This window comes from Pan paniscus, chromosome 23 (assembly GCF_029289425.2).
Source record: "Pan paniscus chromosome 23, NHGRI_mPanPan1-v2.0_pri, whole genome shotgun sequence".
In the NCBI taxonomy this organism is placed as follows: Eukaryota; Metazoa; Chordata; class Mammalia; order Primates; family Hominidae; genus Pan; species Pan paniscus.
The window spans coordinates 47,645,095-47,653,159 of NC_085927.1; the positions used below are offsets into that span (position 1 = coordinate 47,645,095).

The 8,065-nt window shown below is 52.1% G+C and overlaps 1 non-coding gene across 1 annotated transcript; it reads left to right on the plus strand.

The window, feature by feature from the left end:
- The first annotated feature begins 407 nt into the window (after positions 1 to 407).
- LOC112438203 (small nucleolar RNA U13) lies at positions 408 to 515 on the plus strand. Its single transcript, XR_003026679.1, has one exon. It is a non-coding gene; the product is annotated as a small nucleolar RNA U13 (small nucleolar RNA).
- Positions 516 to 8,065: the final 7,550 nt, after the last annotated feature.

Here is an 8,065-nt window from a genome sequence, read left to right on the forward strand (position 1 = left end):
TTCAAAGATAAATAGGTGTAATCGGGGGACCAAAGGAGAGAGGGTGCTCCAGGCTGGGGAAGCAGAGCCTGCCAAGACTCTGTAAAAAACTCATGCTGGGCACACCCACGTCCACAGCATGTAAACAGAGCCATATATGCACTCATGAACACCTGTGCTCACAGCTGCCCCATTCTATACACTCCTGCTCACATACACAGCCCATGTGCATGCCTGTATATGCCCCCCACGTGCACAGCAGACCGCCTGCCGGTTACCTGTGTGACCCACTTATGTCTCTCAATCTCTCTGGGCCTCAGTTCGCTCACCTCTTACATGTGGAAAATGACAGGGACATGGTGAGTGTTATATTATGAGACAGTACCTGTGGAGCACTAAGGGCAATGTCTAGTAAATGTTCGCTGTATATCCTTTGGTCGTTCATAAGCATGACGATTGGGCTTTCATGCTCATGCATGAGATGGGCCTCCCTTCAGTCTTGTTACAGGCCGGCTCTGTGGCTCATGCCTGTAATCCCAGCACTTTGGGAGTCCAAGGTGGGAGGATTGCTTGAGGCCAGGAGTTCAAGACCGGCCTGGGCAACACCATGAGATCTCATTTGTAGAAAATGTTTGTTGTTTGTTTGTTTGTTTTTAATTAGATGGGTGCAGTGGTGTAGCTGTGGTCTCAGCTACTAGAAAGGCTGAGGTGAGGCCAGGCGCGGTGGCTCACGCCTGTAATCCCAGCACTTTGGGAGGCCAAGGTGGGCGAATGACAAGGTCAGGAGTTTGAGACCAGCCTGGCCAACATGGTGAAACCCCACCTCTACTAAAAATACAAAAAATTAGCCGTGCGTGGTGGTGGGCACGTGTAATCCCAGCTACTAGGGAAGCTGAGGCAGGGGAATCACTTGAACTCAGGTATAGTGTCTCACGCCTGTAATCCCAGCACTTTGGGATGCTGAGGTGGGCGGGTCGCTTGAGCCCAGGAGTTTGAGACTAGCCTGGGCAACATGGCAAAACCCAGTCTCTACAAAAAAAAATTACAGTCCCAGTCCCAGTCCCTCTCCCTCTCCCTCTCGGCCTCCCTCTTCCTCTCCCTCTTGGCCTCCCTCTCCCTCTCGGTCTCCCTCTCCCTCTCGGCCTCCCTCTCCCTCTCGGCCTCCCTCTCCCTCTCTTTCCACGGTCTCCCTCTGATGCTGAGCCGAAGCTGGACTGTGCTGCTGCCATCTTGGCTCACTGCAACCTCCCTGCCTGATTCTCCTGCCTCAGCCTGCCGAGTGCCTGCAATTGCAGGCGCGCGCCGCCACACCTGACTGGTTTTCGTATTTTTTTGGTGGAGACGGGGTTTCGCTGTGTTGGCCGGGCTGGTCTCCAGCTCCTAACCGCGAGTGATCCGCCAGCCTCGGCCTCCCGAGGTGCCGGGATTGCAGACGGAGTCTCGTTCACTCAGTGCTCAATGGTGCCCAGGCTGGAGTGCAGTGGCGTGATCTTGGCTCACTACAACCTCCAACTCCCAGCCGCCTGCCTTGGCCTCCCAAAGTGCCGAGAGTGCAGCCTCTGTCTGGGACGTGAGGAGCCCCTCTGCCTGGCTGCCCAGTCTGGAAAGTGAGGAGCGTCTCTGCCTGGCCGCCATCCCATCTGGGAAGTGAGGAGCGCCTCTTCCCGGCCGCCATCATCTAGGAAGTGAGGAGCGTCTCTGCCCGGCCGCCCATCGTCTGAGATGTGGGGAGCGCCTCTGCCCCAACGCCCCATCTGGGATGTGAGGAGCGCCTCTGCCCGGCCACAACCCCGTCTGGGAGGTGAGGAGCGTCTCTGCCCAGCCGCCCCGTCTGAGAAGTGAGGAGCGTCTCCGCCCGGCAGCCACCCCGTCCGGGAGGGAGGTGGGGGTCAGCCCCCCACCCGGCCAGCCACCCCGTCCGGGAGGGAGGTGGGGGGTCAGCCCCCCACCCGGCCAGCCGCCCCGTCCGGGAGGGAGGTGGGGGGGGGTCAGCCCCCCGCCCGGCCAGCCGCCCCATCCGGGAGGTGAGGGGCGCCTCTGCCCAGCCGCCCCTACTGGGAAATGAGGAGCCCCTCTGCCCGGCCACCACCCCGTCTGGGAGGTGTACCCAACAGTTCATTGAGAATGGGCCATGATGACAATGGCGGTTTTGTGGAATAGAAAGGGGGGAAAGGTGGGGAAAAGATTGAGAAATAGGATGGTTGCTGTGTCTGTGTAGAAAGAAGTAGACAGGGGAGACTTTTCATTTTGCTCTGTACTAAGAAAAATTCTGCCTTGGGATCCTGTTGATCTATAACCTTACCCCCAACCCTGTGCTCTCTGAAACGTGCTGTGTCCACTCAGGGTTAAATGGATTAAGGGCGGTGCAAGATGTGCTTTGTTAAACAGATACTTGAAGGCAGCATGCTGGTTAAGAGTCATCACCACTCCCTAATCTCAAGTACCCAGGGACACAAACACTGCGGAAGGCCGCAGGGTCCTCTGCCTAGGAAAACCAGAGACCTTTGTTCACTTGTTTATCTGCTGACCTTCCCTCCACTATTGTCCTATGACCCTGCCAAATCCCCCTCTGCGAGAAACACCCAAGAATGATCAATTAAAAAAAAAAAAATTACAAAAATTAGCCAGGCATGGTGGCTTGTAGTCCCAGCTACTCGGGAGGCTGAGGTGGGAGGATCACCTGAATCAGGGGAGGTTGAGGCTGTGGCGAGCTATGACTGCACCACTGCACTCCAGCCTGGGAGACACAGTGAGACCCTGTCTCAAAAAAAGAAAAAAAGTTTTTGGCCTGCCGGGTGTGGTGGCTCACACCTGTAATCCCAGCACTTTGGGAGGCTGAGGCGGGCGGATCACCTGAGGTCAGGAGTTCGAGACCACTCTGGCCAACATAGTGAAACCCCATCTCTACTAAAAATACAAAAAATTAGCTGGGCATGGTGGCGGTGGCGGGCGCCTGTAGTCCCAGCTACTCGGGAGGCTGAGGCAGGAGAATCGCTTGAACCCGGGAAGCAGAGGTTGCAGTGAGCCGAGATCGTGCCATTGCACTCCAGCCTGGGCAACAAGAGCAAAACGCCATCTCAAAGAAAAAAAAAAGAGCTTTTGGTCTTTCAAACAAACTACATTAAGAAGAGATTCCTACATTTTAAAAACTTAGGGCTCCGAGGTCAGGAGATCGAGACCATCCTGGCTAACATGGTGAAACCCCGTCTCTACTAAAAATACAAAAAAAATTAGCCTGGCGTGATGGCGGGTGCCTGTAGTCCCAGCTACTTGGGAGGCTGAGGGAGGAGAATGGCGTGAACTCGGAAGCAGAGGTTGTGGTGAGCCGAGATCACGCCACTGCACTCCAGCCTGGGCGACAGAGCGAGACTCCGTCTCAAAAAAAAAAAAAAAAAAAAAAAGTAGAGCTGAAGCCTAGGCAATATAGTGAGACCCTGTCTCCACAGAAAAAAAAAAAAAAATTAGCTGGGTATGGTGGTAGGCCTGTGGTTCCACGTACTGGGGAGGCTGAGGTGGGAGGACTGTTTGAGCCTGGGAAGTTGAAGCTGCAGTGAGTCGTGATTGTGCCACTGCACTCCAGCCTGGGCAACACAGAGAGACCTTGTTTCAAAACAAACAAACAAACAAACAAGCTTAAGACTGGACACAGTGGCTGCTGCCTGTAATCCCAATACTTTGGGTGGCTGAGACAGGAGGATTGCTCGAGCCAGAAGTTCAAGGTTACACTGAGCACGTGACCGTTACATGCACCACTGCATTCCAGCCTGGGCAATAGAGCGAGACCCTGTCTCAAAAATATTATTAATAAATTAAAAATAGGCCAGGCGCGGTGGCTCACACCTGTAATCCCAGCACTTTGGGAGGCCGAGGTGGGTGGATCACCTGAGGTCAGGAGTTCAAGACCAGCCTGGCCAACAGGGTGAAACCCCATCTCTACTAAAAATACAAAAAAAATCAACTGGGCATGGTGGCGGGCGCCTATAATCCCAGCTACTTGGGAGGCTGAGTCAGGAGAATCACTTGAAGCCAGGAGGTGGAAGTTGCAGTGAGCCGAGATCGTGCCACTGCACTCCAGCCTGGGCAACAACAGTCAAACTTGGCCGGGCGTGGTGGTTTACGCCTGTAATCCCAGCACTTTGGGAGGCCGAGGCAGGTGGATCATGAGGTCAGGAGATCGAGACCATCCTGGCTAACAGGGTGAAACCCTGTCTCTACTAAAAATACAAAAAATTAGCTGGGCATGGTGGCGGGCACCTGTAGTCCCAGCTACTCAGGAAACTGAGGCAGGAGAATGGCGTGAACCTGGGAGGTGGAGCTTGCACGGAGCCGAGATCGCACCACTGCACTCTAGCCTGGGCGACAGAGCGAAACTCTGTCTCAAAAAAAAAAGAGTGAAACTCCGTCTCAAAAAAATAATTAATTACAAATAAATTTTAAAAAATTAAACAGTAAAAACTCAAGTAAAGTCACGTGGAACTGCCAATCAAAGCTTTGGATCAGTGGGAGAAAATCCATTGCTCCCACACTGAATGGATATAAAGCTTAGCCAAAAACAAAGATACTTAACATGGTCATGAACCTCTGCTGCCTTGTTTTGGGTAAACACGTCATTTCTGTCCAGGTGTCTGAAATACCAAGGATGATACAGCTAATACTTAACTGCTAATACTAAAACAGCTAATACTTAAACTGCACTTACTTTGTGTCAGGAATTCCATTTTCTTTTTTTTTTTTTGAGACGGAGATCTGTCTCCCAGGCTGGAATGCAGTGGCGTGATCTCGGCTCATTGCAACCTCCGCCTCCCGGGTTCAAGTGATTCTCCTGCCTCAGCCTCCCGAGTACCTGGGATTACAGGCACGTGCCACCATGCCCGGCTGATTTTTGTATTTTTAGTAAAGACGGGATTTCACCATGTTGGCCAGGCTGGTCTCGAACTCCTGACTGCAGGTGATATACCCCCCCACTCAGCCTCCCAAAGTGCCAAGATTACAAGCATGAGCCACTATGCCCGGCCTGTGTCAGGAACTTCTAAGTGAGATATATAATGATATATAACTCATATGATATCTATCATTTGCTACATACAGAGTATGTACACACGTATGTATTTATAACATACATATCCATTTAGTCCTCAAGAAAACTCTATCAGGCAAATGCCATTATTATCCCCAATTACTATAATGCCCAGGGGAGGAAACTGAGGCACAGAAGGGTCATTATTATTTTTGCCAAGACCCTCATACCTATGACTTGGAAGGGCTGGGATTTGAAACCATACAACCTGGACCTCCAGTACTTGGGCCTCACCACTGTGCTAGACTTTGGGACTTCTAGCAGATAGAAGAAGTCCATCCAAACCTTCAGTTTACAGGATCACCCACATGGCCCAGAGAGGATTAGCAAATGCCCTCAGGTCACACAGCAGATTTGGGTGCTTCTCCTACCAGCCCACATTGCCTCCTAAGGTATGTTTAACATCTTTAATGTCTATGGGGGAAGGGCCCTAAACGTTTCTGAAGAAACCCACTCCTCCCTGCAAGCAGCGCTGTGTGCTCCACCCCCAGCCAGCACCAAAGCATATGTGAACACCTGCAGGGACTGATGCCAGCTGCATTTGGGCCCCAGTTGGGCATGGCCCTCACCAGAGAGCAATCCCTGTTGTCCCTGGTGCTTCTCACAGCACCAGTTAGTGCATTGAGAGTATGGTTCATGGAGGAGAAGATATTTTCCCAGCCGGGCACGGTGGCTCCCACCTGTAATCCCAGCACTTTGGGAGGCCAAGGCAGGTGGATCACTTGAGGTCAGGAATTCAAGACCAGCCTGGCCAACACAGTGAAACCGCATCTCTACAAAAATACAAAAATTATCCGAGCATGATGGCAGGTGAAACCCCCGTCTCTACTAAAAATACAAAAAATTAGCCAGGCGTGGTGGCGCGTGCCTGTAAGTCCTAACTACTCGGCAGGCAAAGGTGGGAGAATCTCCTGAGCCAGGGAGATAGAGGCTGCAGTGAGCCAAGCCACTGCACTCCAGTCTGGGCAACTGGAGTGAGAGAGACCCTGTCTCAAAAAAAAAAAAAAAAAAAAAGTAATACACATGGCCAGCCGCAGTGGCTCACGCCTGTAATCCCAGCACTTTGGGAGGCCGAGGCTGGCAGATCACCTGAGGTCAGGAGTTCAAGACCAGCCTGGCCAACATGGTGAAACCCCGTCTCTACTAAAAATACAAAAATTAGCAGGGCGTGGTGGCGGGTGCCTGTAATCCCAGCTACTTGGGAGGCTGAGGCACGAGAATCACTTGAACCGGGAGGCGGAGGTTGCAGTGAGCCGAGATCGTGCCACTGCACTCCAGCCTGGGCGACAGAGTGAGACGCAGTCTCAAAAAAAAAAAAAAAAAAAGACACGCTTATTGTTTATAAACTAAAACAGTATAGAAGTGTATAAACTAGGCTGGGCGCGGTGGCTCACGCTTGTAATCTCAGCACTTTGGGAGGCCGAGGCGGGCGGATCACGAGGTCAGGAGATCGAGACCACGGTGAAACCCTGTCTCTACTAAAAATACAAAAAATTAGCCGGGCGTGGTGGTGGGCGCCTGTAGTCCCAGCTACTCGGAGAGGTTGAGACAGGAGAACGGCGTGAACCCGGGAGGCGGAGCTTGCAGTGAGCCGAGATTGCGCCACTGCACTCCAGCCTGGGCGACAGAGTAAGACTCTGTCTCAAAAAAAAAACAAAAAAACAAAAAACAAAAAAAAAGAAGTGTATAAAGTAAAAAGTAACAGTGCACTGTGACCCAAATCCATTTCTCAGAGAAAATCATTACTATGAACATGGAGTGTCCACACATGTACACGCACTCACGGGCCACTTAACCAGCTTGGAGAACAACCCTAGCCACAGTGCTTGCGGTTGCTTTTTTAACCAATCTCTCCTGCATCCTCATGCATTTATTGTTAAGAAGCCCAGCATCTCCCTCTTGAGGTCTCTTCCAGAATAGTCTGGGAATCCCAAGGACTCACTCTGTCCAAAGAAGGCCAGTCCTACTCTGCAAGGCCTAGTGGTGCACTGCGTGGGCCCCGAGGCAGTCCTCTCAGTTCACTCCAGGAGCTCAGCTCCCTGAAAGGAAAATGATGCCAAGCCAGGCGCGGTGGCTCACACCTTTAATCTTAGCACTTTGGGAGGCTGAGGCAGGTGGATCACTTGAGGTCAGAAGTTCAAGACCAGCCTGGCCAATATGGTGAAACCCCATCTCTACTAAAAATACAAAACTTAGGCCGGGCACAGTGGCTCACACCTGTAATCCCAGCACTTTGGGAGGCCGACGTGGGCGGATCACCTGAGGTCGGGAGTTCAAGACCAGCCTGACCAACATGGTGAAACCCCATCTCTACTAAAAATACAAAAATTAGCCAGGCGTGGTGGTGCATGCCTGTAATCCCAGCTACTTGGGAGGCTGAGGCAGGAGAATCGCTTGAACCTGGGAGGCAGAGGTTGCAGTGAGCCACGATCGAGATTGCACCATTGCACTCCAGCCTGGATGACAGATCCAGACTCTATCTCAAAAAAAAAAAAAAAGAAGAGGAAAGAAAGAAAAAGGAAATGACGCCAGAGTGGGCAGGTCCAACAGGACTTTCAGCCCAAACCACACATGGCACCTGTGTCCCTCACCAATGCCTGGCCTCTGGCACTGAGCTTGGGTCACCTGTCCACATCTACTTCCCATGGAGTGAGTTATTTCCTTTGAGGCATGAGTGTCCTCTCTGCCAGCTGGACAGGACTGTCCTGATGGGTCAGATAGCAGCTAATCCTATCAGGAGAGAGGAACTGGGGCCCAATCTCATTTCTCCTGGCGGTCCCCAGACTGGCCACAAATTTGCCCACCTCCTGCCAGGTTAAGAGAAAGGCAGTTTTGAGAGTTGATTAAGAGCATGGAGCTGCCTGTAATCCCAGAACTTTGGGAGGCCAAGCTGGGAGGACCACTTGAGGCCAGGAGTTCAAGACCAGCCTGGGCAATATAGTGAGGCCCCATCTCTACAGAAATTTTAAAAATTAGCTGAACGTGGTGATGCGCACCTGTGGTCCCAGC